The sequence below is a fragment of the Panthera pardus genome, unplaced genomic scaffold (assembly GCF_024362965.1).
Source record: "Panthera pardus isolate Hobbes unplaced genomic scaffold, ASM2436296v1 HiC_scaffold_22, whole genome shotgun sequence".
Lineage (NCBI taxonomy): Eukaryota > Metazoa > Chordata > Mammalia > Carnivora > Felidae > Panthera > Panthera pardus.
The window spans coordinates 51,370,203-51,390,229 of record NW_026526788.1 but is presented as its reverse complement, the minus strand read 5'-3'; the positions used below and the strand labels follow the sequence as shown (position 1 = coordinate 51,390,229).

The 20,027-nt window shown below is 39.6% G+C and overlaps 1 pseudogene; it reads right to left on the bottom strand.

Moving 5' to 3' along the window:
- LOC128779059 (developmental pluripotency-associated protein 4-like) overlaps positions 1-19,345 on the bottom strand; it is a 37,607-nt pseudogene extending 18,262 nt beyond the window's left edge.
- Between the last annotated feature and the right edge of the window lie 682 nt (positions 19,346-20,027).

The following is a 20,027-nucleotide window of genomic DNA, read 5'->3' as shown; positions in this document are numbered from 1 at the left end:
AGCACAAAATATTTCTGTAGTTCAACTTATGCATATACATGAAAAGTTTCTAAATAAAAATTTAGCAAGCCCACCTGAAAAGTAAGAACAAAGTTGAGGACTCACAGTACCTAATTTTAGATTTACCACTTATCAAGAAAGTGTGATAATGGCAAAAGAATAGTCTTACAGAACAATGGAATAGAATAGAGACTCCAGAAATAGACCCAAACATATTTATGATCAATTGAATTTTGACACAGGTGCAAAGGAAATTCAATGGAGAAAGGAGAGACTTTTAAATAAATGGGGCTGAAGCAGTTGGAAGTCTATGTGAAAGCAGAAACAAAAGACTAACAACAGTAACAACAACAATAAAACCTTGGCCCTTACCTACATCTATAAACATACTAAATTGAAACACATTATCGACATAAATATAAGAGCTAAAGCTATAAAAACCTCTAGAAAAAAGCATAGATATACAGAGAAAAATCTTTGTAATGGTGGGTTAAGCAAAGATTGCATAAACAGGACATTTAAAAAACATGAACCATAAAAGAAAAAATTGAAATGAACTGAAAAATTAAAATGTGTTTTGTCAACATAGAAAACTTCTGCCCTCTGAGAGACAACATTAAATCAATGAAAAGCGAGGCACGTGCAGGGAGAAAAAATATTTGCAACATATATACCTAATAATGGACCTGTATTCAGAATATATGAATAACTCTTATAGCTCAATAACAAAAAGTCAAACAGACCACTGACAGTACCAAATGCTGCCAAAGATGTAGAGCCACTGGAACTCTCATACCTTTCTGCTGGGAATGCAAAATAGTGCAGGGATTTTGGGAAAGGGTTTGGCAGTTTTAGATTGTTAAAATACACTTGTCATATGACCCAGAAAACTCACACTTACGTATTTACTCAAGGAATGAAAGCATTTGTTCACACAAAGGCATACGCAAATTTTTATAGCAGATATATTCCTAGTAGTCAAAAACTGAAAACAAAAACCTGAAAGTCCATCCACTAGTGAGTGGATAAACAAATTGTGGTACACCTAGAGATGAATAGTAGCAAAGAAACAAACTACTGATACATGCAGCATCATGGATGAATTTCAAAAACATTATGTCAAGTGATAAAACCATTCACAAAAGCCTACATGCTGTATGAACTTTATTTATAACACGACATTCTGGAAAAGGTGAAACTAGAAGGATGGAAATCAGACCAGTGGTTGCCAGGGATTTGGGTGGGACAGAAGACTGACTGCAAAAGGGCATAAGGAAATACTTTGGTGTGATGGAAATGTTTCTATGTTGATTGTGGTGGTGGTTACGTGACTGAAGATATTTGTCAAAACTCATCAAATTGTGTACTTCGGCAGGATGAATTTTACTATATCCAAATTATACCTCAATAAACTGGACTCACAGAACGTAATAAATCTAGTAATGGTGTTGAAAGAATAATAGACACTAAGTTATGTTTTAGGAATCCCAGAAAGTTTTGCCATTAGGAAATCCAACGATATAATTCCCTACAGCAACAAATTAAGGAAAAACTATGAAGTCATCAGTAAATGCCAAGAAAAGGTTTTGATACAATCAGTAGCTATTTCTAATTAAAACTTTAATTAAAATATTGAATGTACAAAAGAAACTCTTTCAAAGATATATCAGGAAACATGTATAAGAATATTCATAACAGAAAGCTGGAAAAAACCCAAATGACCATTAACTTGAGAATGAATACATAGTTTATGGTTTATTCACATAATGTACTATTATATGGCATTCAAAATGACTCACCGTTACACATAAGAATATGGATGAATCTTAGCAATAATATATGGAGTGAAAAATGTAGGTCCCCAAAGGTTACCAAAGAGTAACATGATAGGAAGGGAGGTAAGGTGGCAGTGTAGTAGGAAGACCCTAGGCTTGTTTAGTCCCTTGAACACAACTAGATAACTATAAAATCATTCTGAATACCCAAGAAATCGACCTGAGGACTGGCAGAACAAACTGCACAACTAGAGGGAGAAAAGAGGTCACACTGAGGAAGGTAGGAAGTGTGGAGACTTAGTTTAGGGGAGAAATAAATCACAGGTCCTGCAGTGGGGAGGGAGCCTTGGTGGTGGAGAAAAGCAGAAAGAAAGAGAGGAATGCACAGGGGAATCCATAAGGAAAACACTTCCCTGAAGCCACTGGCTGGGAAAACAAGAGAGGTTGATTTGCGTGGGTTTTGCAACCAGTGGGACTTAAAGACTGGAGGTTTTTAAAGAATGTTTTATTTATTTAATTATTTTGGGGGGGGGGGAAGTGGGAGAAAGTTCACAGGAACAGGTGACAGGCAGAGACAGAGAGTGAAAACCCCAAGCCAGCTCCTTGCTCAGCACGGGGCTCCACATGGGGCTCGATCTTGCGACTGTGAGATCATGACCTGAACTGAAATCAAGAGTTGGATGCTTAATTGACTGAGCCACCCAGACATCCCAAGACTGGAATTTTAAAGGTTGGTGAGCTTGGCTGGGATAGAGCCAGGGTGCTGCCCTATTTCCGGAGAGAAAGTAGGCAAGCAACTGGGGCAGGTGGCATGGAGGCAGAAATCTGAGCATCGCCTAGGGCACACAGTGGGAAGACTGTTCATTCTTCTTGGAGTGCATCTATGAAAGGTGGTATTCACAGAGACACCTCTCTGGGGACAAAAGAGCCTGTGGGCACCATTGCCCTCCTCCTGTCCCTTGGCATAGATGCAGAACCACCTGCTGAGAGTGGCTTGCCTGGACGCTGGCTGCCTAAGCTGCTTGATGCAACTCCCATGCTCTTGCGCTCTGGTGTGACTGCCCTTCTTGGCCAAACTTGCCTCAATCCCAGCGCAGGGGGACCCTTCTCTAGAAACCCAGCAGAAACCCCTGCATGAACCATGTCTTCCAACCAGAGAGTTCTGCAAGCCTTCAGTTCTAGTTGAAGTAGCATCAGGTCTCATTTAACAAGCAAACCAGAGCCCATCCAGTTAAAACTTGCCACCCTTGGGCCAAGGTCCAAACAGTGCCCACTGTAAGCAAGGAGAGTCTCTGGAGATGATTGGCTTAAAGGATAGAGCAGCTAAAACATAGCAGCAGAGTATATGCAGCACACACCAGAGACACTCTCTGAAGCTCCAGGCCCTGACTGTTATATGGCATCTTCTTCATAAAGCCATTACTCTCAGGAGAAGGAAATAGAACAAGCTTTTCTAATACACAGAAGAAGACAGGGATGTAGACAAAATGACAAGATGGAGGAATTTATCCCAAATGAAACAATTAAGAAAAGGGCATGGCCAGAGATGTAATAGAAACAGATATAAGTAATATGCCTGATGGAGAATTTAAGGCAACAACCATAAAGATGCTTGCTGGGCTTGAAGAAAGCATGGAAGACTTCAGGGACACCCTTACCACAAAAGTGAATGAGTTAAAAAATAAGCAGTCAAAAATGAAAAATATAATAACTGATTATGAAACAGACTGGATGTAATGAACAGCAGACTGGAAGAAGTAGAGGAATGAATAAGTGATATAGAAGACAAAATAATGGAAAATAAGGAAGCTGAACAAAAGAGAAAAAGAAGAATGATAGAACATGAGAATAGACTTAGGGAACTCAATGACTCCATCAAATGTAGTAATGTTTATATCATAGGAGTCCCAGAAGAAGAGAGAGAAAAAGAAACAGAAAATTTGAGGAAATAATAGCTGAAAACTTCCCTGATCTGGGGAAGAAAACAGACATCCAGCTCCATGAGGCACAGAGAACTCCCATCAAAATCAACAAAAGCAGGCCAATACCCAGACATACTGTAATTAAATTTGCAAAATACAGCAGTAAAGAAAAAAATCCTAAAAGCAGCAAGACAAAAGAGTTCCATAACTTACACGGGAAGACCCATGAGGCTAACTGCAGATCTCTCAACAGAAACTTGTCAAGCCAGAGTTTATTCAACATGCTGAATGGGAATAATCTACAGCCAAGAATTCTCTATCCAGCAAGACTGTCATTCAGGATAGTGCTGGAAGGCGAGCTATCCAACCAGCTTGATGGCAGGGCCCGGGCGGTGGATGGATCGGGACTGCAGGGCAGCCCACCGACAGTGAAGCTTCTTGTACTCCTGCTTTTATGTAATTTGGCCTTAATAAAAGTACCTGGGGAATTGTCTGTTGGGGAATTGCCCTGGACAGCCCCCTGGGAAAAGAACTATTGGGGAAAGAAATAAGGTTCCACAAGGAAATTGTGCAGCCCTACATTTAGCCTTTGCCACCCCCTATAAAGACTCCTCTACCTAAAGGAAGGATAGCCTCATATATTTCTCAGCCAAGGAAGGAACAAATAGATTTGAAAGCCCACTCTGGCAACAAAGGAGTGTATCTATGGGCACAAGTTACTCCAACCCCTAGGCCCAATTGGCCCCCAGGAGGCATTCCAGATGATGACTGAACCTAGTCGGTTAAGGTACAGAATGGTTCATTAGTTCCTAGGTGCATTGCCTCTCTGAGAATGTATAAGGCGTGGGTTTCTAAGGCCCTCTTGGCCCCCTCCTGGCTCCTTGGACCGAGGCGAACACTTTTGTTCCTCAGGCCACAAATGGTTCAGAGAAACAACTAAGAGGTCATGTCCCTGTAACTGTTCCACTTGAGGTGTTGAGAGATAGATGACCTTTCATGAAAACAGCAAAGCAAATGTTTTATAGATTATAGATAAACGTAGATACATAATGAAAATAATGTAAGAAATTAATCAATAAGCAAAGGGCAGGAGGAAACGTTATGAGAAAATAACCATGTTATTCCTTAAAGGGTGATTATACATAGGAACATTTTTAGAATTAGGTAATGCTAGAAAACATAGATGATGTACGCTACAAGGAAATTGCTAACAAATATAATGCCACGTTTGCCACAATAAAGTGGCCAGTTCAACACACTGCTGTTGTCTGTGTCCATTTTAATTTTTATTTTATTTATTTATTTTTTTCACTTTTTCACCGACGTCGTTCATCCTTTGGGAACCCCTAGATCTGCTGGAGCTGGACTCCGGCAGGATAGGAGGAGAGATAAAGAGTTTTCCAGACAAACAAAAACTAAAGGAGTTTGTGACTACTAAACCAGCCCTGCAAGAAATATTAAAGGGGACTCTGAGTGGAAAGGAAAGACCAAAAATGACAAAAGACAAGAAATGAACAGAAAAAATCTCCAGAAACAACCATAAAACAAGTAATAAAATGGCAATAAATACATATCTATCAATAATCATTCTCACTGTAAATGGACTAAACACTCCAATCAAGACATAAGGTGTCAGAATGAATAAAAAAACAAAAAACAAAAAACAAAAAAACCCAACAAGTCCCATCTATATGCTAGCTACAAGAGACTCATTTTAGACCTAAAGACACCTGCAGATTGAGAGTGAAGGGATGCAGAAACATTTATATGCAAATGGACATCAAAAGAAAGCTGGAGTAGCAATCCTTATAGCAGATAAACTAGATTTTAAAATAAAGACTGTATTAAGAGATGAAGTAGGACATTCTATCATAATTAAGGGGTCTAGCCATCAAGAAGATCTGACAATCGTAAATATGCCCCCAGCTTGAAAGCACCCAAATATATAAATCAATTAATAATAAACATAAAGAAACTCAGATGGCTTCATAGGCAAACTCTACCAAATATTTAAAGATTTAATACCTATTCTTCTCAAACTATTACAAAATACAGAAAAGGAAGGAAAACTTCCAAATTCATTCTATGAGGCCAGTATTACCTTGATGGCAAAACCAAAGACTCCACTAAAAAAGAGAACTATAGGCTAATGTCCCTGAGAAACATGGATACAAAAATTCTCAATAAAATACTAACAAATTGAATCCAAAAGTACATTAAAAGAAGCATTCACCATGATTAAGTGGAATTTATTCCTGGGCTGCAAGGGTGGTTCAATATTCACAAATCAATCAATGTGATATACCACATTAACAAAAGAAAGGATAAGAACCCTATGATCCTTTCAATAGATGCAGAAGAAGCATTTGACAAAGTACAACATCCATTCATGATAAAAACCCTCAACAAAGTAGGGTTAGAGGGAACACATCTCAATATAAAAAAGGCTGTATATGAACAACCCACAGCTAATATCATCCTCGATGGGGAAAAACTGAGAGCTTTTCCTCTATGGTCAGGAACTAGATAGGGATGCCCACTCTCACCACTGTTATTTAACATAGTACTGGAACTCTTAGCCTCAGCAATCAGACAACACAAAGAAATAAAAGGCATCCAAATCAGCAAGGAAGAAGTCAAACTTTCATTATTTGCAGATGGCATGATACTCTAAATAGAAAACCCAAAAGACTCCACCAAAAAATTGCTAAGATTTTCAGCAAAGTTGCTCAACACTCCACCCAAAAAATTGGATTCCACCCAAAACCCAAAAGACTCCACCAAAAAATTGCTAAGAATTCAGCAAAGTTGCAGGATACAAAATCAACATACAGAAATCAGTTGCATTTCTATGCATCAATGATGAAGCAGCAGGAAGAGAAATGAAAGAATCAATCCCATTTACAATTGCACCAAAACCATAAGATACCAAGGAATAAACCTAACCAAAGAGGTAAAAGATCTATACTCTGAAAACTATAAAGCACTGATGAAAGAGATTGAAAATGACACAAAGAAATGGAAAGACATTCCACGCTCATGGACTGGAAGAACAAATATTGTTACAACATCTACACTACCTAAAGCAATCTACACATTTAATGCAATCCCTATTAAAATATCAACAATATTTTCCCACAGAGCTAGAATAAACAATCCTAAAATTTGTATGGAATCACAAAAGACACAAATAGCCAAACCAATCTTGAGAAAGAAAAGCAGGTCTGGAGGCATCACAATTCTGGACTTCAAGTTATATTACAAAGCTGTAGTGATCAAGACACTATGGTACTGGCACAAAAACAGACACATAGATCAATGGAACAGTACAGAAAACCCAGAAATGAACCCACAACTATATGGTCAATTAATCTTCGACAAAGCAGGAAAGAATATCCAGTGGAAAAAAGACAGTCTCTTCAACAATGATGTTGGGAAAATTGGACAGAAACATGCAAAAGAATGAAACTGGACCACTTTCTTATACACAAAAATAAATTCAAAATGGATGAAAGATCTAAATGTGAGACAGGAAAACATTAAAATCGAAGAAGAAAACACAGGAAGTAACCTTTTTGACATCAGCCATAGCAACTTCTTACTAGATATGTTTCCTGAGGCAAGGGAAACAAAAGTAAAAACAAATTATTGGGACTACACCAAAATAAAAAGAAATAAGACTTGGGGTGCCTGGGTGGCTCAGTCAGTTAAGTGTCTGACTCTATTTATTTATTTATGTACTTATTTATTTATTCTCAAGTTAGTTAACATAGAACCCAGTGATCCATTGCTTACATATGACATCCAGTGCTCATCCCAAAAAGTGCCCTCCTTAATGCCCATTACCCACTTAACACCCCCCCCCCAACCCTCCCCTCCATCAACCCTCAGTTTGTTCTCTGTATTTAAGAGTCTCTTATGGTTTGCCATAAGATTTTACCTTCCCAGGCCGGCTCCATGACTTCCTAGGGTTGTTGCCTCTACTGCTTGCTCTGGGTACTCTGCCAGCTATCCCAGCTGGTCACAACAGAACCTTGCCACCATTGCTCTCTAGCTCAGGGCATGCACTCACCATTTCACTCAAAGAGGGATGGAGTTGGGGGGGGGGGTGCCTGGGTGGCTCAGTCTGTTAAGCACCTGACTCTTGATTTTGGCTATGGTCATGATCTCACTGTTGGTGCGACTGAACCTGGCGTCAGGCTCTGTGCTGGTGGGGCGGAACCTGCTTGGGATTCTCTCTCCCTCTCTCTCTGCACCCCCCCCCCAAATAAATAAATAAAAATAAAAAAAAAGATGGATGGATGGGAAATGACTTCTCCTTGGAGTTAGGTTCTATTACAGGGGTCTCATAGCAAGGTAGGTTGGTGCCACGGCTCTTTGATTGCTATGTATTTCCTCCAGGGTAGGATACTGAGTAGAGGTAGGTTCAAGTAACAGCTTCCCTGCTGTACCTGAAAACCCTTTTTTCTTTCTCAGCTCAAGTTCTGTTGCCAAGTTCAACATACCAAGCCAGTCTTTTTTCTTATAGTGGATTTTCTCCTGGGGGCCCCACAATTCCCTTCCCTATTGTGATTTGGCCTTGTGGGTCCTCACACTCATCATCCCACTTACCACGATGCCCACTATCCATGCCTGCATGTGCCTAAGTTCTATTCATTGACACCGATGGACTTCATTTCCTGGGAGCCCCATTTAATTCAACTGATGCAAGCCACTCACACACTCAATTTTCATTTAGGTTCCACCAGAATCTTGGGTGATAGAAATGTGAATTAACTGAGCACATTCCCATGGGTTGTGGCGTGAGACTATCTAGACGTGAATTCTGAATGGCCCAGGAGATTGGTCTTTATATTTGAAGTTCCCTGAGGTAGGGGCACCTGGGTGGCTCAGTTAGTTGAGCATCCAACTTTGGCTCAGGTCATTATCTCACGGTTTGAGTCTGAGCCCTGCATCAGGCTTGCTGCTATCAGCGCAGAGCCTACCTCAGAACCTCTGCCCCTTCTCCACTTGCTCTCTCTCTCTCTAACAAATAAATAAACATTAAAAAAAAAGTTCCCTGAAGTAACTCACAAAATGTTAAATGTAAACATTTTGGTTAACTTGCTTCTTATTGATTATATGCCTAACATAGATGGTCTGAAGGTAAAATTAGCTTGAATCTCTTACAAAATATGGTTGTGAAAACCATTAATGACCAATTTTATTCTTGGAACTGATACCTAACAAGACTTTGGCTGGTCTGTTCACCTGATCTTTTCGGAAAAGAGGAAGAGACCTTTGATCATTTGATCTGGACCACCTTAGAACAGAGACATGGGGCACTAGTTGGTGTTGAAGTAAGATGTCTGTCCTAAGGAGACCTACTCAAGGACTATGGTCTCCTTTTCACATACACCAACCCCATTGTTAGTTGAAATGTGTGCACCATGATCCTTTACCTAATCTAGATTTCAAACATATGGCCGAGACATTGTTCTCTATAAAATAATTCCGCTCTTTAATTTGGGATTTGGCTTAATGGATTTGTTATGTTTTCAAGTCATTATGATAAATCCTTGGCATGAGGATGAGTGTGAGCTTTATCTGTAAAATGGGGTTATGGTAATTCCTGCTCATAGGGTTGCTATAAGGATCAAATGAGTAATATAGACAGTAGCAAATGTATATGTGCTCCCTGCTCAAGGTGTTCAAAGGCATGCTATTGTCCACAATAGAATCCAGATCCTTGGTGATTTGATTTCATTCCCATTTTCCTCTCCTATCTTAACTGAACTACTTAATACAAACACATACATTTCTCCACCTCCATGCTTTATTCCCTTTGGTTCCTCTGTCGAAATATCCTTCCCATCTTTGCCAACTCCTGCGCTTCCTTCATGACCTGATCCACACACTTCAGGAAAGGTTCTTCCTATCACCTAAGCTGAAGGGAGCCATTTTCCCTCCATACACTCCAGATCATTCTATTTGGATCACTCTTACCGCAACCCTTACTTCCCACTTTTTAATGTACTAATTTATGTACATATCTCATCTCCATGAAATTCTAAAGGGCAGGATCTGAAAATATTTCATTTTGAATATCCAGTCATACTTGGCCTTGGTCCTGCCCGGAACAGGGATTAAATAAATGTTTTATGAATGAATGGGTTAAAGAGAGTTTATACTTGGTGTGGTGGTGCCTGAAGTTTGAGTTTTCATGGGAATCAGCTTATGTGTTTATTTCCAAAGTTTAGGATTGTTTTTCTTTGTGCACTGAAAATTGATTAAGGAATGGGAGATTATTCTCTTGATCAAAGGTATCTGATCTGAAACTGGATCAGAATACCTCACAGGTCCCATCTAACTTTAGGAAACTATGAGTCTATTGTCTGGAGAGATGCCAAGATGACAGCCCTGACTCATCTTTGTAGGTATTCAGGGATAGGAGCCCACAAGGCTGTGGGTAGAACTAAATCATTGCAGCTAATAGATTAATTTGTGTCACTCCAGAATTAACAATCTAGTGGACAGAATCCTTAAATCGTTCCTTACCCAAATTTCCAATGCATATTTGAGTTTCTGCATAATAGAATAACAGAATTTTTGCATTGGAATGAAACTCCCTTGCCGCTGAGGCCATCTTCCCAGGTAGAAGCATGCTGCCTTTAGCATCTCTGACATACCTTCCAGGCTTTGCCTGAGCACGTCCAATGAGCAAACTCCCACTAGTTTTCCAGTCCATTGTTGGATAACCCAGTTGTTAGAAAGGTTTCTCTTATATTAAGTCAGTATTTGTCACTTTATCATAATGGTGAGACTTTATCATGTTGGTCCTATTTCAGCTTTGGAGCAACAGAAAAGCCTGTTCTCTCTCCCATACGTAAACTTCAGATTTTCAAAAATGTATCTTGTGCATTCTCTAAGTCTTCACAGGCCAAACTCCTTTAGCCCCTTAGGCAGCATGGGGGACACATTTCTTGTCCTCTCTTAAATTTCCTGTTTGGCAATGACCCTCCTAAAATGTAGTGAGTGGAACATGCTACTCTCACACTTGATTATAACTACCATTTACCACTCAGTCACCTTACTAGAGTGGCTTTGCTTATGTATTTCATCTCATTTAACTTTCCTCACAACGGTCCCATGCAGACAGTTCTTACAACTGTTATTTTATAGATAAGGGGTCTGTAGCTCAGATAAGTTAAGTCATTACTGGACTTAGGGTTAGGAGCAGTAGAAAGCAGAACTGAATGTGATGGCTTTCAAAACTCATAGTCCTCCACCAGTATGATTAGTTTTACTACCCAACAAGCTACTTACAATAAACAAAAATCTAATTTCTTTTGCGCTGTTCTGCAATCTACATAGTCCCTGTTTTTAAGGCAAATGTGATTCAGAAAGTCTGGTGGCTGGTAGATAACTGGCAGTACCCTGGCCAGAGGGTCTGGCAGTGTGGCCTAAACAAATGCCCGTGAAGACTGTCATCCCCCAGCACTGCCTGAGTTCCCTGTTGGTATGCTGTAGGCATCCCAGTGTTCATTTGTTAAATATTTTTACAAGTGCTTCCTTGGAGCAAGGAGCTGTTAGGAAATGGGGTAACTATGGGCAGGTGCTTTGGGGGAATTGACAGTGAATCAGACCCGGGTTGCCCTAGTAGTTTATTATAAAAAAAAGATGACACATGCTAAACAGCAGTAAATGGAGTGGAGGGGTGATGTTATTGTGGTGCCTCAAATTTCAGAGGAGGGAGGAATGATTTTCAAGAGTGGTGGGGGGGGTATCTGGCAAGTTTTTGTGGAGAAGGTTGCATTTAAGCAAGTTTCTTACTTTCTCTGCTTTAGTTTCATACTCTAAAGATGACGTTAAAACTGGTTCTTAACTGGTAGGGTTGTTATAAGCATCAAGTAAAACAATTCAAGGGAGTGCACGGCACACTGCCTGTCATTTAGTGAGTCATAAATAAAGTTAATTATTTTAATTTGAGAAACATTTTTAGATTGGAATCAAACACAGGATTTTGAAATCATCCAGGCCTGGGTTCAAGTCCAACATGGTATGACTGTGCGCACTTAATTTCTCTGAGCCTCAGACTCCTCATCTGTAAAAGGGGTGAATGAAAGCCCTGCTTCATAGATAGGTGGATTACGTGAACTAATGCTTTTAACACAGTGACCAAAAAGGAGTAAGCTCTCAGAGACTGTTACCTGTAATTAATTAATACCTTTTGAGCTGGGCCTTGGAGGATGGGTAGGATTTGGGTGAGAGCAAGAACATGACAGAAAGAGTACACCAGGTGCAAGGTACATTGTGACTGGTTGGGAGGTGACTTCATCTGGGCCATAGAATGTGTATGAAGGGAAGAAGGGGGTTCAGGGACCAGAGGTGGCCGGTCTTGGAGGCCAGAATGAGGAGTCTGGGGTTTACTCTGTAGTCAATGAGGCCATGCAGTCACATACACTATGTTAAAAATCTTGCTGGATTTTTGTTGTCCCTTAGTTCCTCCTATTTCTGTGTCCTGATCTCTGTGGTCACTCTCAACTTATTCCATCATGGCCCATCATTTCCATCTTCATGACTGCAACTGCCTCCTGACTAGCCTCCTTGCTTCTACTCTTGCGCCTCTTCCCATCCGCTCTCTATGCAGCAGTTGTTCGAGTGATTTTTTTTCAATGCAAACCTGGTCGTCTACCTGCTTAAAACCTCTCAATGACTTCCCAGGTACTTAGGGTAAAATCTAAACCCCTTATCATAATTAAAAACCTTCTGTGTGATCTAGCCTCTTATTTGCCCTCTCTATCAGTCAGCATTCTGGCAGGAAAGTAGCATAAATCAAAATGGGTAATTTGACGAGTGTCTAATAAAGCTGCTATTTACATGGGTGCGGGAGGATTTGAAGAAACTAATAAGGAATAGTGAAGTCTTGGGGGGGAGCAATAACTCCAGGAATTGTTCCCCACCTCTAGGTTGAAAGGACAAGCAGATAGAGCCACTGCAGAGCCAACGGAATAGATCCATGGGGTTCACTGCCTGACAGAAATCATGGCTGTTGGCAGAGGATCGAAGCCAACCAACCACAGCCACCTGCCAGGGTGGAAGCTGGGGAATAAATACTTTGGTTCATTCTCCTCAAACCCTCTGCTTTCCTTTTAGTGCCTCTTGTTGACCAAACCCAACCAAAAGTCAGAGGGCATGGAAGCCCACTGGTGCAGTCCATACAGGTGAGCTTTCCCAGGCAAAAAGTTGGTTACAAGAGTGTGGCAAGTGCATCTGGAGGGCTCTTATATTTTTTCTAAGGTACCTTGTACCTTATATGCTGTTTCCTTCTGTCTCTTCAGGCCCGCCCCTTCACCTAGCCAATGCCTGCTCTTCCCTCTGCTCTCAGCCTGAGCATCAGCTACCCACAGAAGAATCTTCCCTTGACTTACCCCAGGTTAGGTCATCACCCTCTGTCACATGCTCTCATAGCACCCTCTAGTTATCTTTTGATATGCATATTAAAATTGCATAATGATTAATTATACAATTATTTGCTTAGTAATAGTTGTTCTGTTAGACTGAGAACATAGGACCCAGTTGGTCTTTTTTTTTTTATTTTTTATTATAGTATCTTCAGTCCTGAGTACAGTGAACTCCATAGAAGCCCAGTAAATACTTGTTGAATAACTGAATAGTAAATACCAACATTGTTCTGTCTTCAAATTTCTCTTTGCATGTCACCCAACTTCGATCAGAACAGGTCTTGCTGATTTTAGGTGTGAACCTGACACCTTAATGGGCCCATAAGACTACAGGATATTTCAACAAATATCTTTGGAGTGTCTACAATGTTCTAGGCATTGGTAAGTGCAAGGGATACAAAGATGGGTAACATTTGGTACCTGCCCTCAGCAGTTCATAGTCTATTAGGGAAAAAAGTAATGTAAACAAATAAATAACAGTGTTACAAAAGCTATTCTAGCTGTCTAAACAATTTGTCTCTGGAACACAGAGAAGAGAATAAGGAATTCTGTTCTGTCTCTAGGGCTGGGAGAGGTTTAACACTGGACATCTGAGCTGGACCTTGAAGGATGGATAAGGTTTGATCAGGTGAAGGGCTTCTGGGCAGGGGAAATGGCAAAAACAGAGAATGTGGCACATGACGGCAGAGACTTGCGTGACCTACGTACTTTCCACAATTAGGGGAGTCCGATAGTCAGCAGAATTTTCCAGGAGGTTTTAAAGTCAATGGTAATTTTATATAAGTAACACAGTGAAGGACAAAAGCAGGAGACACTGGAAGGCAAAGGAGGAAGGAGACATTTGAAGTCCTGCAAAGAAAAGGGCAAGCTGGACAACAGCCAGAAGTAGCACGAGAATCAAAGGATGACAAATGGTTTTACAGGTATTAAAAGAATCCCTGAGGAGTTAATGCCTTAAAAAACTCAAGTCTACATCTGTCCTGGTCCTGATGCCTGACTTGTGATCTGAAAACAAATCTGCCATGTCCCAGGACAATGTGTACTTTTGTGGAGGCTCCTAAGACCGGGACATTAGGTGGTTTTGTTGGCACTGCTCTGTGGTACTTTTGAAATACCTTTTCCCTCTGAGTGCCAACTTAATGGTACACTATCTTCTTTTAGTATTTTTGTCAGTGCTCCTCGCTAGACTCTTTTTTTGACAATTCATATTCTTGCCACCTGCCTATTTGCCAAATTCACATCATTTCAACGTTATCTTCTTATGTTCTCTGTTTTGTGGAGGATTCTGAAGGCAACAACCATTTTTCTTAATTAACACATCCAATTTGCCCAATGGGCATGTGTTGTTAGTGCTAGGTGCCGAGTCCTGGAGATACACAGATGAATACGATGTTGTCCTTGCCCTCCAGGAGCTTACAATCTAGCAGAGGAGACAGATGCAAAACAGATTTTTATGTTACCAAGACTAGATTTTAATAGTTTCCACCACAAAAACAAATGACAATTAAGTGATGTGATGGGATGTGTTACCTAATGCTACCTGGTAATCATATTGCAATATGTGAACTGTGTACCTTACACTTACACAATTGACATTTTATGTCAATTATATCTCAATATAAATAAATTAAAAAAGAAGAAAATTAATTACAAACAAAAGAAAAAATAAAAGAAAAACTATCAGCTTTTTCAGATATTTTGCTATGGTGTTCAACATTTCTTATCTTTTAAAATCTCCCCTGATGTTCTTTCCCTAAGCAAATATTCCTCTTTTGAAAAAAAAATAACTGAGATCTGGAACTGTCTTCCTTCTCAAAATAACCACCAGGGTTCCCATCAGATAATTCTTCCTCAGTCTTCTATAGACTTATTTGTCATAGGCAACATTTATCATCTTAGAGGAATGAAACAGAAATTGAAAAATGTCATCATTCCACTATACTTTTTAAAAGAATGAAACCTATTTTCTCTTTTTGATTTTTACACAACAGAACTGTTAATATTCTAAGGGTAATAATTATTACTTAAAAAATAAAACACCGTCAAAATAATGCAGATAATTCAGAGATCTCTTTCCCTAGGATATTGCAGAATAAAAACAAAACCAACCAGCCAGCCAGATTTTTATAAAATAAGATAGTAAGTGAAATGATGAAGATAATCCCAGGGTCTTAAAAAAACAGAGAAGTAGTTCCATGAAGCAGTCTGGAGAGGAGGGCTTGGGAGGTACTGCTGGGAAATGACATCTGACTGAACCTCAAAAGAGGAAGAGACATTAGTCTAGCACAGGTGAGTGCAGGGAGCACCCAGGCAGAGGGACAGTGTAAGAGCACATAGACGGTTAGGGAATGACAAATGGTGTCTGGGAACATCAGGAGTTGGTTTATTTTGGTAGATTTAGATTATAGGCAGCTATTGTAGGATTTTGTGATCAAAGCTTCATTTTAGATACACTGTTGGAGGTGAGAAGAATGTGTCTGAGTGACAGTATAGGGTGGGAAAGGCAGGTCAGAAGGCTCTTATGACAATCCAAGTGAAAGAGGGTGAATGGCCAAAGGATGGAGAAGAGGACTTGGATTTTGAGACATACTGAGAAGGCAAAAGCAGGCAGGATTTGGTGAGGGACGCAATACGGGAGTGAGGAAGACAGAAGTGTCCCAACAGAGTACTCAAGTTCAGATCCTAGTTTAATGTCTGTGAACAAACCAGCTAATTACTCAGATGAGGTGTTGGCACATGAGGTTAGGTCTTGGCATTGAAGCTTAAATCCCATTACTTAGTAGTTTCAAACCCTGCTATCATCATTCAGCCTTAGTGAGTCTCAGTTTCCCCATCTTTAAGATGGAATAATGAGAGTGGCTTCACAAGGTTTTAATGAGAATTAAATGAAATAAAATATACGAGGCCTTTATAAAGTTAAAGGACTAATCACATGTAAACGTTTTTGCTCAAGAAGTGCCATTGTAATCTTTGCAATCAAATCTTGCACTTCTGTTTGTAGTCTGCAAAATAAGAACCTCTTTCAATATTAGCCACAGAGAAGACTAATTCCATAAATAGCATCAAAATTTTGGATTTGAGGGTAAGACAGGATGGACGTAAGACAAGAGAAAATGATGCTTAGTCACTGTCCTGTTTTAAGCAGTAGGCCTCTGCTCTAATAGTAATCGACTTAAAAGAAGAATTATACTATAACAATATTATAGCCAGTGATTGTCATAAAATATAGAAAAGGACCTAATAATGCTGGATACATGATTTGTTCTTATAATGTTAATTTTATTTCTTCAATCCTTTCTTCAGAAAGAAAAAAAAACCTCTTTTAATCACTAATTGAGCTCCAAAACTCGGTAACAATGAAAGCTCAGTGTGTACAAGAAAGCAAGACCTAATGCTTTTTTCTCAACATTCTCACTTTCCACGACAGGAGAGGGTTTTTTGATAGGAAAAATGAAGGAATTTTGGAATATTTTGTCTTCCTCTTGGTGGTCTCAAATAACTTCTAATTTTACCAAGTGACTTAACAGTTTAACAGTTGTTCATTAAAAAAAAATTAATATCTTACTAATAGATTAACTAAGGCTTGGAGGAAGTGGGCTTTGAAACATGTTTTCAAGGTCGCGGCTGCCATTCTAGAGGACTTACTACACTTCAGATGACCTATGAAAGCTCTGGTAAGAACAGTTGACTCAGTAGGATCTGGGAAATTGTTCACTCTCTCCCAATTGCCGCCCACCCCACAGTTGGAACTTTTCACCACTTCCTAGGCATATAGCAGCTAAACAGAAATAATTCTCTGATAGATGCAAAGCCATAGCTTGGGCCAAATCTGCTTTGACTATACATGGGTAGGGGAGATGCTACAGCATTCTAGTTAAAAAAAGGAATAGGGGCACCTGGGAGCCTCAGTTGGTTAAGTGTCCAACTTTAGCTCAGGTCATGATCTCATGGTTCTTGGGTTCGAGCCCCATGTTAGGCTCTGTGCTGACAGCTCAGAGCCTGGAGCCTGCTTTGGATTCTGTGTCTCCCTCTCTCTCTGCCCCCCCCCCCACCAAGTAAATAAAAACATTTAACAATTTTTAAAAAGGGTATAGAGTTTCGAATATCCCTTGGAGCTAGTAGTCATTAAGAATTATATCCAGAGTGGGGTGGGGGTGGGGTGATGTGATGTGTTTGTGTGTATGTCGGGGAGTAGATGGCAAGAGATGTTTAATTTAACATATAAGAAAGGAAGTATTGTGGTATGTTATAAATCAGGGATCTGTTTTCAGTTTGGATTACTTCTGCCAAAAGTACTTTAAAACTCCAATAACCATAGTTCATAGCTGAATCCAGACACTAGATGACAGAGCAGAAAAATATCTGTCTCTAGACAAAATGAGCCTGGTGAATAAATTGTGGTTAGACAGAGAGCTGCTGCATCCCATGGGCTTTTTGAGTTTGCAAGCAAAGAATCAAGATGCAGAGTCACAATGATTCAGAATGCTAAGATTTAGCAAAATATGGGACCGAAACGGAAGGTTGCACACCCCAGCCCAAACAGAGCAATGAAAACAGAGCATCAGACCCACCCAGCATAGATGAACCCAGTCAGCCATGTCCACAGAGGGATTTATCCAGCTTATTTCTTTTTTAATTTTAAAAAGTGTTTATTTGAGAGAGTGAGAGAGCATTCATGCACATGGGGGATGGGCAGAAAGAGAGGGACAGAGAGAGTCCCAAGCCAGTTCAGAGTTGTCAGCACAGAGCTCGATGTGGGGCTCAATCTCATGAACTGTGAGATAATGACTTAAGTCGAAATCAAGAGTCAGATGCTTAACCGAATGAGCCACCCAGGCACCCCTCTAGCTTTTTAGAAAGGAGGAAGTGGATACAGGGAAGAATAGAACTTAGGAGTATACAGTCTATCAGTGTTCTCTTACTGAGTAGATTCAGTCCTTGCCCCAGTGTTTTCCTATAAGCCCCGAGTTAAAAAGAAAATTCTCCAAGTCACAAAAATGACAGTGCCCAGAGCAAGTTGAATCAGGCTGGTAGTCCCCTTACAGAATTTCCTTTGGAGCTGCCTTATTTGTGCATGTTACTGTGAAGTCCCCTGCCACAGGGGCATGAACTAAAAACAATTTCTTGTACACGTCCTTCCATTCCCACCCCCTCCAAAATGGACAGCTAGCTGCCCAGTTATTGAACAATCAATTCTTCCCCTCCTTTTATTAGACGTGCCCACCTGTAACATATGTTAGGTCCATTTATGGACTCTTTAATCTCACTGACCTGATTCTTTTTTGCCATGTGCCAAATGATTATTTACTTTTGATTTTTTAATTGAGGCATAATTGACATATAACATTATATTAGTTTCAGGTGTACAATATAATGATTTGATATTTGTATATATTGTAAAATGCCCACAGTAAGTCTAGTTAATATCCATCACCACACATAGTTACAAGTTTTTTCTTCTGACGAGAACTTTTAAGATTTACTTTCAGCAACTTTCAAATACACAATGTAGTATTATTAACTATAGTTACCATGTTGTACATTACATCTCCGTGACTTATTTCTATAACTGGAAGCTTGTGCCTTTTGACACCTTTCATCGATTTCTCCCATCCCCCACTCCTCACCTTTGGTAACCACCAATTTGTTCTTTGAATCTATGAGCTCCGCTTTTTTTTTTTTTTTTTTTTTTTGATTCCACATAAAAGCAAGATCATCCAGTATTTGTCTTTCTCTGTCCGACTTATGGACTTTTTTCACTTAACATAACACCCTCAAGGTCCCTCCACATTGCCACAAATGACTGGATTTCATTCTTTTTATGGCTGAATAATATTCCACTGTGTGTGTGTGTGTGTGCGTGTGAAATAATTTATTTATCCATCTTTATTCATCTGCACTTTGGTTGTTCCCTTATCTTGGCTATTGTGAATACTGCCGCAATGAACATGAGGGTGCAGATATCTTTTTGAGTTAGTCTTTTCATTTTCTTCAGATAAATACTTGGAAGTAGGATCGCCAAATTATATGGTAGTTCTATTTTTAACTTCTTGAGGAACTTCCACACTGTTTTCCATAGTGGCTGCACCAATTCACATTCCCACCAACAACGCACAGAGTTCTCTTTTCTCCACATCCTCACCAGCAGGTATGAGCTGCTGCTTGTGGTTTTGATTTGCATTTCCCTGATGATGTTGAGCACCATTTTGTGTACCTTTTGGCCATTCAGACATCTTCTTTGAAAAAATGTCTATTCAGATTCTCAGCCCATTTTTTAGAGTATTTTGCTGTTGTTGTTTTGTTTTTTTACTTTTATTGAGTTGTCAGAGTTCTGTATATATTTTGAATATTAACCCATTATCAGATGCACATCATATCTGCAAATATTTTCTCTCATTAGGTAGGCTGCCTTCTCATTTCACGTCATTCATTTCCTTTGCTGTGCAGAACCTTTTTAGGTTGGTGTAGTCTCACTGGTTTATTTTTGCTTTTGTTGCCTTTGCTTTTGTGTCAAATCCAAAACCAAAAATTATTTCCAAGACTGAGGTCAAGAGGCTTACTATCTTTTCTTCTAGAAGTTTTATGGTTTCAGGTCTTATACTCAAGTCTTCAATCCATTTTGAGTTAACTTTTGTACATGGTATAAGAAGGTGGTCCAGTTCATCCTTTTATATGCAGCCATCCAGTTTTCCCAACACTATTTACTGTAGACACTGTCCTTTCCCCATTGTGTATTTTTGGCTTCTTTGTCATAAATTAATTGACCATATATATGTAGGTTTATGTCTCGTCTCTCTATTCTGTTCCATTGATCCATGTGCCTGTTTTTATGCCAGTACCATACTGTTTTAATTACTATATTGTAATGTAGTTTGAAATCAGGGAGT